The sequence below is a fragment of the Enhydra lutris genome, unplaced genomic scaffold (genome assembly GCF_002288905.1).
Source record: "Enhydra lutris kenyoni isolate GAN:26980312 unplaced genomic scaffold, ASM228890v2 scaffoldscaffold69, whole genome shotgun sequence".
Taxonomy (NCBI): domain Eukaryota; kingdom Metazoa; phylum Chordata; class Mammalia; order Carnivora; family Mustelidae; genus Enhydra; species Enhydra lutris.
Window position 1 is genome coordinate 2,906,578 of NW_019154153.1, and position 11,947 is coordinate 2,918,524.

General features: G+C 40.7%; 1 pseudogene; it reads left to right on the forward strand.

Annotated features, from left to right (window-relative positions):
• The first annotated feature begins 3,215 nt into the window (after nucleotides 1-3,215).
• Nucleotides 3,216-4,307, forward strand: LOC111159663 (annotated as a pseudogene).
• Nucleotides 4,308-11,947: the final 7,640 nt, after the last annotated feature.

Consider the following 11,947-nt stretch of genomic DNA (forward strand, 5'->3'; position numbering starts at 1 on the left):
AGCACAGAGGCACAAGGAGATGAAAATATGACAGGTTAGGGACATGAGGATAGAAAAGGCAGTTTCTTGATTTAAATCTACTTAAGAGTCCCAGAAGAAGAATGGAGAGAATGGAGATGAGCTTATATCCATATAATGAGTGATATTTTTTTCATGTTGATAAAAAACATAAATCTACACATCAGAAGTCACTCAGAAGACTAAGTAAAAAGAAATCCAACCTAGAAAATTCCAGTGAAACCGACAACATGAAAGATAATACCTTTTTTTCTTTCTTTTTTTTTTTTTTAACAACATATCTTAAAATCAGTTGCATTATTTTTCTAAGGGCTGCTATAATGATGCCACAAACTGGGTGGCTTAATATAACAGAAATTTATTGTCTCACAGTTCTGGAGTCTAGAAGTCCAAAAGCCAGGTGTCATCAAGGTCATGCTTCCCCTGAACTGGTAGGGGAAAATCCTTCCTTGTCTCTTCCTTGTTTCTGATGATTTGCTAGCAATCCTTGTCATTCCTTGGCCCACAACTACAAAACTTCAATCTCTGACTCCATTATCATCTGTTATATCTTCATATAACTGTGTCTCTGTGTCTCTTTTCCTCTCCTAAAAGGACACCAGTCATATTGGATTAATGGGCCACCCTTCTCCAAAATGACCTTCTCTTAACTAATTGTATCTGCAGTTGCCCTGTTTCAAACTAAGGTCACATTCTTAGGTACTGGGGCTTAGGGCTTTAACATATCTTTTTGAGTGACACAATTCAACCCTTAACATCAGGTAAAAAAAAAAAAACAAAAAAACACCTCAGCTGATTTACAAAGGCACCGTAATTAGATTGACAGCAGACTTGTTAACACAAAAGGGAAGGCAGAAGACAGAATAATATCCTCAAGTACTCAGAGAAAATAACAGTCATCTTGAAATCATGTACACAGTAACGCTATTTTATAAGACCAAGGACAAAATGAAGACATTTCACATAAACAAAAGCACAAGGTTTACTACCAATTGATCTTCACCAAAGGAAAATATAAGTGACACTTCAGGAAAAAAAAAAAATCCTAGAAAAAGTTCTGAAAGACAGGAATATGGTGATCAAAGAAATTAATGAACAAGGGGAGATATCTAAATACACATAGCTGGGGACACCTGGGTGGCTCAATGGGCTAAGCGTCTGCCTTCAGCTCAGGTCAGGATCCCAGGGTCCTGGGATTAAGCCCCACATCAGGCTCCCTGCTCAGTGGGAAGCGTGTTTCTCCCTCTCCCACTCCCCCTGCTTGTGTTCCCTCTCTCACTGTGTCTCTCTCTGTCAAATAAATGACTAAAATCTTTCTTTTTAAAAGATTTTATTTAATTGACAGAAAGAGAGGGAGAGATCACCATAAGGGCCTGGTCGGGAGGGAGCCATTTCCTTGCGGGCTTGGTTTGACCCTGCCCTTCCCAGAGGAACTTGCTTGCAGGCCCCGGATATAGGGGCGGGCCAGGCCGGATGGAGACATCCAATCAGTGGGGTGCACATATATTTACTATGGTAAATTGAAATTTGATTGGTCATTCGTATTGCAGACCTAGCATGACTGTACAGTTTTCCCTGTGTATTGCAATCTCATTGGCCACCTGTTGTGTGGGCTGGGCTCAAACCCCCACCTCTATAAAAGTTAGTCTGTGAGGCTGGGAGAGGTAGTCGTTGGGATCCGCGGCATCTTTGGGGGCTGCGGCATCGTGGGGGGCATCGTGGGGAGCGTCATGAGCGTTGCCCGGGGAGCGGTCCCGCCCAGGTAGGGGAGTTGTCAGGGGTTGGTGTCCTGGTCGTCGCCGCCTCTTTGTAAGAGACAGCCCTGACCAGTCGGTTTGATTTTTGATGCTTGGCGTGAAAGAAAGCTTTGCTTGTCTTTCACTTTGTGTCTGTCTCGTTCCTTTGATTACGGACCCTAACAACCACAAGTAGGCAGAGAGGCAGGCAGAGATAGAGGGGGAAGCAGGCTCCCCAATGAGCAAAGAGCCTGTTGCAGGGCTCGATCCCAGGACCCTGGGATCATGACCTGAGCCCAAGGCAGAGGCTTAACCCACTGAGCCACCCAGGCACCACAAATAAATGAATAAAATCTTTTAAAAAAATAAATAAATACACATAGTTTATAACTTTACAAAACTGAATGAAGAAGAAATAGTAAGCCTGAATATTTCTATAAAAAAGAAATTTGGTAGTAAAAACTCTCTCATTAAAATAAAGAGTTCAGAAGTTTTTACAAATCAGTTCTACAAAATATGTAAGGAACAGATAATTTTAAACTTATTTCCAACTCTTCCAGATAATTCATAAAAAATAGAAAATGCCCCAGTCCAACTCATTTACTGAAGTTAATGAAATATGAATATCAAAACCAGACAAGGACAGAAGAACATTAAGTTATAGAACAATTCTCATGAAAGGTACAAAAAATAGTAAGTAGCAAACCAAACACAATAATATATTTAAAAGATAGTGTGTAATAATTAGGTTGGGTTTACGCTAGATGTACAAATGTAATTTAATACTAGAAAATCATTGTACTTTACCACATTAAGGTATTAAAGAAAAAACATGTATAATAGATACACACAAAAAAATTTGATAATCCAATACTCATTTTATGATATAAATTCTAGCAAAACACCTACTGTCCTAGCGATGCATGTCACCGCTAAGGGCAGAGGCACCAGAGACTATGGAGTGTGGGAGCTGTGGATGCCCTCCACTCTGTGCCCCACCAGCCTCAGCTCCGTGACCTGCCAGCCCGCTGGAATCACAGAGCAAGTGGCTGCCCGAATAAACAGTACAAGTCATTGAATACAGCAGCTCACCAAGAAAATCCCATTTTTTTTAAAAAAAAGATTTTGTTATTTTGCGGCACCTGAGTGGCTCAGTTGTTGGGTGCCTGCCTTCAGCTCAGGTCACGATCCCAGGGTCCTGGGATTGAGCCCCACATCAGGCTCTCTGCTCAGCTTCACTTACCCTGCTTGTGTTCCTTCTCTCGCTATTTTTCTCTGTCAAGTAAACAGGTAAAATCTTAAAAAAAATTTTTTTTTTGTTATTTTTAAGTAATATCTACACCCAAACTCAGAATCCTGAGATCAAAAGTCACCTGCTCTACCAAATAAGCCAGGCAGACACCCCAAGAAAATCCTATTGGTCTTGGGGGGACACAACTTCCAGCAGCCACAAGGGTGCTGCTGTTCAGGTGCCCTCTGAAATGAGCTCTTTCTCAGAAGGTTTTATGTAGATTCTGTGCACTGATGGGGAAACTGCAAAGCAAACTCACAGCACTTCTCAGTTAAAAAAAATAGAGGCCAGCAGAATTACAGAAGAGAGAACTTGAACTAAAGCTTGTCAGCAGTAGAGCCCATCCCCCATGGACACTGTCTCTGTTGCTGCTCTGAACTCAGACCTAGGTGTCTCCAGAGGAAAAGATAAGCCAGTCGTGGCCTCTAACTTGAAAACTGGAAATGTGGTGAAAGGTTCAGAGGACAGGAATGAGAAATCACTAAGGTAACCTGTATTTGCAAATCAAGCCAGTTCTTCAGCGCCTGTCGTGAAAGAATGGTCGTGATGTGGGACGTGCATGGTCCTTCACAACCAAGGCCACAGTTCCTGGCCACACCCTGGTGGTCACTGCATTGGCTATGAGTCCAGACATGTCACAGCTGTGTCTTGGCTCTTGGGACAGCACCCTGCTTCTGTGGGATGTTGGGACTAGTGTACGGAGAACCTCTGTCTCTAGGAACCCAGTCACTTAGCTGCGCTAGGTCCCCCAAGAACAACATACACTTAGACTTCTGAAGATAAAACCATCAGATTATGGGACAGTCGGGGGCTGTAGGTGCCTCATGCGTTTCCTGCAAAGCAGCAATATTCAGACTTCTGCAAGGTCAGCAAGGACAGACACAAATATGTGTCCTGCAGCAACGGCTTTGGAGGGGAAGGCTGTGAAGCCACATTGTGGAACGTAAGGCAGACATGGAACAGAAAATGAGAATATAAGGGCATTTCCAGACTCTTGCATCCTGCATCTTTCTACCAAGAGCACTGGCCTCGATGCCTGTAATTGCTACTTTATTACATGACAGGATTGCAAAGTCACATTTTGGAACCAATATCCTGGAGCCTGCTTGTTCACCTTGTCCCTGGATAGATTAGGACCTTTGACTTCCCTGGCTGTTGGTGACACTGTCTCCATATAGTATGCAAGTTTCAGCAGAGGAATTCACCTGCTCAGAGGGTACCACAGCTGAGGGCTGGAACTGCAGGAAGTGGCAGATTTCTGAGGCCAAGAGTCATTTCACTGAACAATATCAAACCATGGCCAGTCAAAAACAAAAACAAAAGCAAAAAAAAAAAAAAACCTTTTAGCAAAGCAATTATGGAGGAGAAATTTAATCTACTAGAGACCTATTTTGGGGGTCAGATTGTAGTCTCAGGGTCATGAGTTCAAGCCCCATGTTGGGCTCCACTTAGAAAAAAAGCCAACTGGTCTTAAAAATGATTATAGTAAAGAATAATAATAGTACAAAAATTAATAAAAATGCTTATAGCAAGCCTTACCATTCATGGAAAAACATTAAAATCATTCTCTTTAAAATCAGGAATAAGGCAGATCCACTATTGTCTCTCCCATTCAACATCATATCATTGTCCTAACTAGCATATTAACACAAGAACAGACATTTATAAGGATCAAAGAGGAAGAGACAAAAATATTATTATCCACAAATGATATGATGGTCACCTTTAGAGTTTCTTACATAAAAGAACTGTTAGACTAGGGGCGCCTGGGTGGCTCAGTGAGTTAAGCCTCTGCCTTCGGCTCAGGTCATGATCCCAGGGTCCTGGGATCAAGCCCCGCATCTGCTCCGCAAGCAAGGAGCCTGCTTCTCCATCTCTCTCTGCCTGCCTCTCTGCCTACTGATCTCTCTCTGTCAAATAAATAAAGAAAATCTTAAAAAAAAAAAAAAAAAGAACTGTTAGACTAACCACTTGACGTAATAAAATGACTTAGTAGTGTATCTAGACACCAAATAGATATACAAAAATCAAGCATATGCTATACCCTGGTTAGGAAATGTAATTTTTTTCCTTTTTTTAAGAAAATGTAATTTTAAGGGGTGCCTGGGTGGCTCAGTCATTAAGTGTCTGCCTTAGGCTCAGGTCATCATCCCAAGGTCCTGGGATCAAGCCCTGCCTTGGGCTCCCTGCTCAGCAGGAAGTCTGGTTTCCCTCTCCCACCCACCCCCCCCGCTTGTGTTACCTCTCTTACCATCTCTCTCTCTGTCAAATAAAATCTTTAAGTAAAAATCTGTAAATAAAAATCTTTTTTTAAAAACGTAGTTTTAAAAAGATAACCAGAGAAAAAGATATACAAATTACCCATAAAAATATGACAAAACATTCAACTTCACTTATGATTAAAAAAATGTAAATTAGGGCACCTGGGTGGCTCAGTGGGCTAAGGCATCTGCTTTTGGCTCAGGTTGTGGTCCCAGAGTCCTGGGATGGAGTCCGACGTTGGACTCTCTGCTCAGCAGGGAACCTGCTTCCCTTCCTCTTTATCTGCCTGTCTCTCTGCCTCTCTGTCTGTCAAATAAATAAATAAAATCTTTTTAAAAAATTTTTAAAAATGTAAATTAAAAGTACAATGGAATAGCATCTCTCATAATCAGATTGCCAAAAATTCAAAAGTTTGACAAAACGCTGTTAATGAGGCGGTGAAGAAAAAGTCACTCTCATACATTGTGAAAGAGAATGTATGATAGTGCAACCCCTCTAAAGGATTATTAGGCATTATCCAACAAAAGTACATATACAGGTACCCTTTGACTCAGCTATGCATTTTCGAGATATTTACCCTAAAAAAGTGCCACCACAAACATTAAACAATATATATATAAGGTAATTCATTCAGGCATTTTTGTAGTAGTAAAATATTGCAAATACAGTTTGACAAACTATGCTTCATACATATAATAAAGAAATGGAATTGTGAAAAAGACCAAAGATTTTACAGACTGATACAGAGTGATTTGTAGGTATGTTGTTAAGTGCAAAAGAGTCTATGATGTGCTACTTTTTGTATAAGAAAGTGGAAATATTTGCTTATTTTCTCAAAAAGCAAACAAACAAACAAACAAACAAAGAGGGGCTCCTGAATGTCTCCATCAGTTCAACATCCAACTCTGGATTTCAGCTCAGGTCGTGATCTCGGGGTTGTGAGACGGAACCCCCCCTTGGGCCCTGTGCTGGGTGTGGAGCTGCTTAAGATTGTCTCTCTCTCTCTCTCTCTCTCTCTCTCGCCTTCTGCCCCTCCCCATCTTTAAAAAAAAAGTCAAAAAAGAAGAATAAATCAAATCCTACTTAGTAGTTACTGTATAAATCTGCTGAGGCTACCACAAAATACCACAGCCTGGGTGGCATAAGCAACAGAAATGTATATTCTCACAGTTCTGGAGGTTAAAAGTTCAAGATCAAGGTGCCAGGAAATTCGGTCTCTGTTGATACACGCACTCGGATGGCATCTCTTCCTGGCTTACAAATGGCCTGCCTCCTCCTTGTGTCCTCACATGGTCTTTTCTCTCTGCATGTGCAGAGAGAGAGATAGGAAAGAGATGAGAGATGGGGCTCCGATGTCTCATGTTTTTCTTGTAACAACACTGGTCTTACCTGATAAGGGCCTCACCCTTATGCTCTCATTTATCTTCTATTACCTCTTTAAATGCCCTATCTCTAAAAGCAGTAACATTGAAGGTTAGGTCTTCAATACATGAATTTGGGGGGAACAAATTCGGTCCATGACAGTTACCTCTAGGGAGTGAATGGAATGGATAAGGATATTAATGAGATTTCTCTGAGCATACTGTTTTGTGAAGTTTACAATTTTATTTGTAAAGTTAAAATTTTTAATCACATCGTGGGGCGCCTGGGTGGCTCAGTGGGTTAAGCCGCTGCCTTCGGCTCGGGTCATGATCTCAGGGTCCTGGGATTGAGCCCCGCATCGGGCTCTCTGCTCAGCGGGGAGCCTGCTTCCTCCTCTCTCTCTGCCTGCCTCTCTGCTTGCTTGTGATCTCTCTCTGTCAAATAAATAAATAAAATCTTTAAAAAAAATTTTTAATCACATCAATGCTTTATATATTTTTAAGAAATTAATTAAAAAATAATGAAATAGGGAGCTTGGGTGGCTCAGTCTCTCTCTCTGACAAATAAATAAACAAAAGAGATAGTACAAGCAGGGGGAGAGGCAGGCAGAGGGAGAGGGAGAAGCAGGCTTCTTGTGGAGCAAGGAGCCTAATGTGGGGCTTTGATCCCAGGACCCTAGGATCATGACCTGAGCCAAAGGCAGACGCTTAACCAACTGAGCCACCCAGGCGCCCCTAAATAAATTAAAATAAATAAATAAATAAAACAAATGAACTTGATCATATCAATCGGTACATAACCACATTGATGAAAAATTTCACTTGTTATTTTTGAACATAGTATTTAGACGATAATCCTTAATAATTCCTAGTCTACTAACTACAAAGAAATTTTGACAGTTACTTAGATTTATTATTGTTGGCATCAATGGAATAGTAATTCTGGAACTATTTTGTCTTTGTTATAGGGTGATACAAGGGCTGGGTGAGACCTGCACATTATGTGTATTGAGTTACAGGAGAGGAATCCTAAGCTTAGGGCGTCCCAATTTTTTATAGAGGGCTGCAAGTAAACATGTCTGACTTTTGCCTTGCAGAGAGATTACCTTTATTACACTGGGTAATGGTAAATAAGCCCGTCTTGATGGAAGACGTTAGTTTCCAAGGCTGTTCACTATCTAAAGATCTTTGGAAAGATAATCCAAAGCAAGAGGACTGTGCTTCTGCTCACAAGTCATGAAGAAATGTGAAACCATGGAGAACCATCTCCCAGAAGCCAGTGTGTAGAACATTCTACAACACAATTGTTCCAGAGAGACAACTGGCTGGCTCAGCCAGTGGAGCATACAACTCTTGATCTCGGGGTTGTACCTTTGAGCCCCACATTGGGGGGAGAGATTACTTAAAATCTTTAAGCAACAACAACAACAACACAAACAATTTTCCTGGAATCATTAAAATGTGAATGTCCTAGCAAATGTTGTCAAAGTCCTGCTCCTATTTTTTCCTTAACTTTCCCACTTTAATGTGTTGCCCACTCCCAGTTTTTCATTTCTTTGTCTGAGGGATTTTTTTTCTTTTTTCTTTTCTTTTTTTAAAAGATTTTATTTATTTATTTATTTGACAGAGAAAGGGAGATCACAAGTAGGCAGAGAGGCAGGCAGAGAGAGGGGGGAAGCAGGCTCCCTGCTGAGCAGAGAGCCCGATGCAGGGCTCCATCCCAGGACCCTGGGACCCTGTCCTGAGCTGAAGGCAGAGGCTTAAACCACTGAGCCACCCAGGTGCCCCAGTGAGGGCTTTTTTTTTTTTTTTTTTTTAAACCTCTGCCTAAAGTGGACCAACGGGGAATTAGCTTTCCCAGGAGCTGCCCTCAACTGATGTCTCATACAAGTTAGCAAGTAAGTGTTCCGGTTCCCTTGCCCTCTGAGTATGAAATCTGTGAGATACAAGTTAGACATGAATTCTCCAAGTTTCCCAACAGTATGGACCAGTTTTCTTCAGTGATAACTGGCTTAATAACACACCCATTGTTGTCTGCTTGCTTTCTCTGTCTCACGTCCCCATTACTCTGTTGGTACTTCTTGAGCTCATCTTCCAAGTAAGCTAACTTGTACTTGAATCCTTGCCTTGGAGTCCGCCTCTGGTAGAACCCAAAATTAAGACATGTCCAAGTGGGAAAGTCAGATATGCAATTAAATATGAATGTCGAATTCAGAGGAGGGGTTCAGGCAATATGTGGGTCATCAGCAAAGAGATAGTTCTTTGTTCTGGTTGTCTATTGCAACAAGAGATATTAACCTAAAATGTAGTGTCTGAAACAACTTTTTTTTTTTTTTTTTTTGGTGCTCACAATTTTTTGGATTAGAAATTTGAGGCTGTCTCAGCTGGGCAATAATTCTCTTTCACATGGCATCATCTGAGGTCACTCACTGCATGGTATTTAGCTGCTAGATGAACTTTAATCCACCACAGTTGGTAAAACTGAGCCAAGATGAGACACCAAAGGTGTGAGTAGAGGCACCTCCATCCTTCCAGCTACTCAGCCCAAAGGCTGGAGTCCTCCTTAATTCCTCTCTCTCATCCCTCCCATTCAGTCCACTTTCAGAGTACGTCCAGGATCCAGCCACATTCATCACCCCATTATTACCACCATGACCCAACCCACGGTGGTTTCTCGTCTGGATTATTTTGATAGTTCCCTAACTGGTCTCTGTGCTTCTTTCCCCCTCCCCGTCATCCCTTTAAGAGCTAGATCATGTTATATCACCTTTGTGCTCAGAATACTCCAGTGGCTTCCAATCTTAATCACAGCAAAATGTGAATTTTTTTAAGATTTTATTTATTTATTTGACAGATAGAGATTACAAGTAGGTGGAGAGGCTGGCAGAGAGAGAGAGAGAGAGAGAGAGGAGGAAGCGGGTTCCCCGCTGAGCAGAGAGCCCAATGCAGGGCTCGATCCCAGGACCCTGAGATCATGACCTGAACCAAAGGCAGAGGCTTTAACCCACTGAGTGACCCAGGCACCCCAAAATGTGAATTCTTATGGTGGCCTATAATTCCTACAAGATTTGGTCCTCTTTGACCCTTTGAACATAATCCAGTACTCTCCTTCTAGTTCATTCTGCTCCAGTTGCACTGAATTCCTTACTGATTCTCAATAATGCCAAGCATGCTCTTGCCTCAAGACTTGCTCCTTCAGATGGGCACATCTTCTGCCAGATAGCTTCAAGCTTGTTTTCTCACTTCCTTCAGGTCTCAGATCTCTCAGATCTCACCATCCCTGAAGCCTCCCCAGCTCCCTATACAGAACAGCCAGTTCTCTACCCTGAAGGGCAATAAAAAAAATAATAATAATAAAGAACAACCATCTTTCTATGTACTCCCTATCCCCCTTATTGTTTCATTTATCTCCATCTAACATACTATATATGTAGTATATGAATTATGCTTGCTTGTTTCTTTTCATTTTTCAAGACTTTATTTTATTTATTTATTTGAGAGAGGGAGAGAAAGAGAGAGAGAGCACGAGCAGCAGAAAGAGAAGGAGCAGACTTTCCGCTGAGCAGCGAGCCTGATTCGGGACTTGATCCCAGGATCCTGAGATCATGACCCAAGGCATAAGCAGATGCCCAACTGAGCCACCCAGGTGCCCCTTGTTTGTTTATTTTCTATCTCCTTTTCTGAAATGTAAGTTCTATAAGGGAAACTTTCTTTTATTCTTTTATTCTCTGTTTTACCCCTAGTGCTTGGAACATAGCTGGTGCTTAGAAAAAAATTGCTTAATGAATAAATGAATGAGCAAATAATCCCGGACATTTGGGTTGCTTCAAGCTTTGTGTGTACCAAGTTTTATGCATAAAACTTCCATATTTTATGGCTAATTCCTTTGCATATATTTCCAAAATAAGACTACTGAAAAAAACATTTTTTGGCTTTTAATAAAAGTTATCAAATTGCTCTCCAAAATGATAAATACAATTAGGTAGAGAGTACTAGTTATAAGATGCTCCTGCTAGGCATTACACTTTAAAATTTTGTACAAATTTTATAGGAAAGACTAGGAGATTTGATTATTTTTCCATATTTTTTTAAAGTTTTTTTTTTTAGTAATCCCTACATACAGCGTGAGGCTCAAACCCACGACCTCGAGATCAAGAGTCACATGCTCTACTGATTGAACCAGACAGGCACCCCTCCATATTTATTTATAACCCTCAATAGTATGTTTAAACAAATAAACAACAAATAAATATAATATAAATAAAAATAGTACTTTAAAAAAATTAAAATCTCATCCACAGGTTTTCTCAGGTTTATTCACCTTTGTGACTCTGACTAATCTTTGGTTAACTATAATTAAAGAAGAATTTTATCACCTATCCTAAACACTGCTTCCTATTTTCCTCCATTAAGTGTCATACTGGTCCCCTAAGTGCAGGATTCTAAGTCATACTCATTAGATTTTATCTTACGTTACAGAATCTCACACTAGAGGGAGAGGCAGTTTATCTGCCTTCATGATTATGCCTTTAAAAAAAAATACCATGCCCCTCCCCACAATGTCTTCAGCACCTTGTAATTTATGAATGTATACATATGCATTATATGTCTCTGCTTGAGTAAATTCATACAATTAATTACATTTTCATAGAATGAGAGTAGTTATTTATATACAGCCATATACTTACATACATATGGCTGTATATAACTACATACATATACATATATATATACATACATATATATACAAATAACTAATCCAGAATCCTATCTAAAATAACTCAGTTGCTAGTTCACTTCTTTCAGATACCACCTTGTCTCATGAGCCACCTACTCCCAAATGTTATTCTAAATTACCATTTGCAATCACTTCCTCCTAATGCCCACTCCCACTGCCTTTCTAAATCAGTGTTTCACAGTTCCTACTTAGTTGCTGTTCTTTGCCATTTTTTTTTAAGATTTTATTTTTTTTAAGTAATCTCGACACCCAACGTGGGGCTCGAACTTGCAACCCCAAATTCAACCTCACCATTCCAGTTGTTATTTTAACCTAACAGCAAATTATCTTTGTCAACCACCTTTCATAATAGGCCAACCTTTCAAACTACAAGAATTTCAAGAAGAATTTTGGTTTAAAGAAATGTTGTGGGGTGCCTGGGTGGCTCAGTGGGTTGAAGCCTCTGCCTTCAGCTCAGGTCATGATCCCAGGGTCCTGGGATCGAGGCCCATGTTGGGCTCTCTGCTCAGCAGGGAGTCTGCTTCCTCCTTTCTCTCTGCCT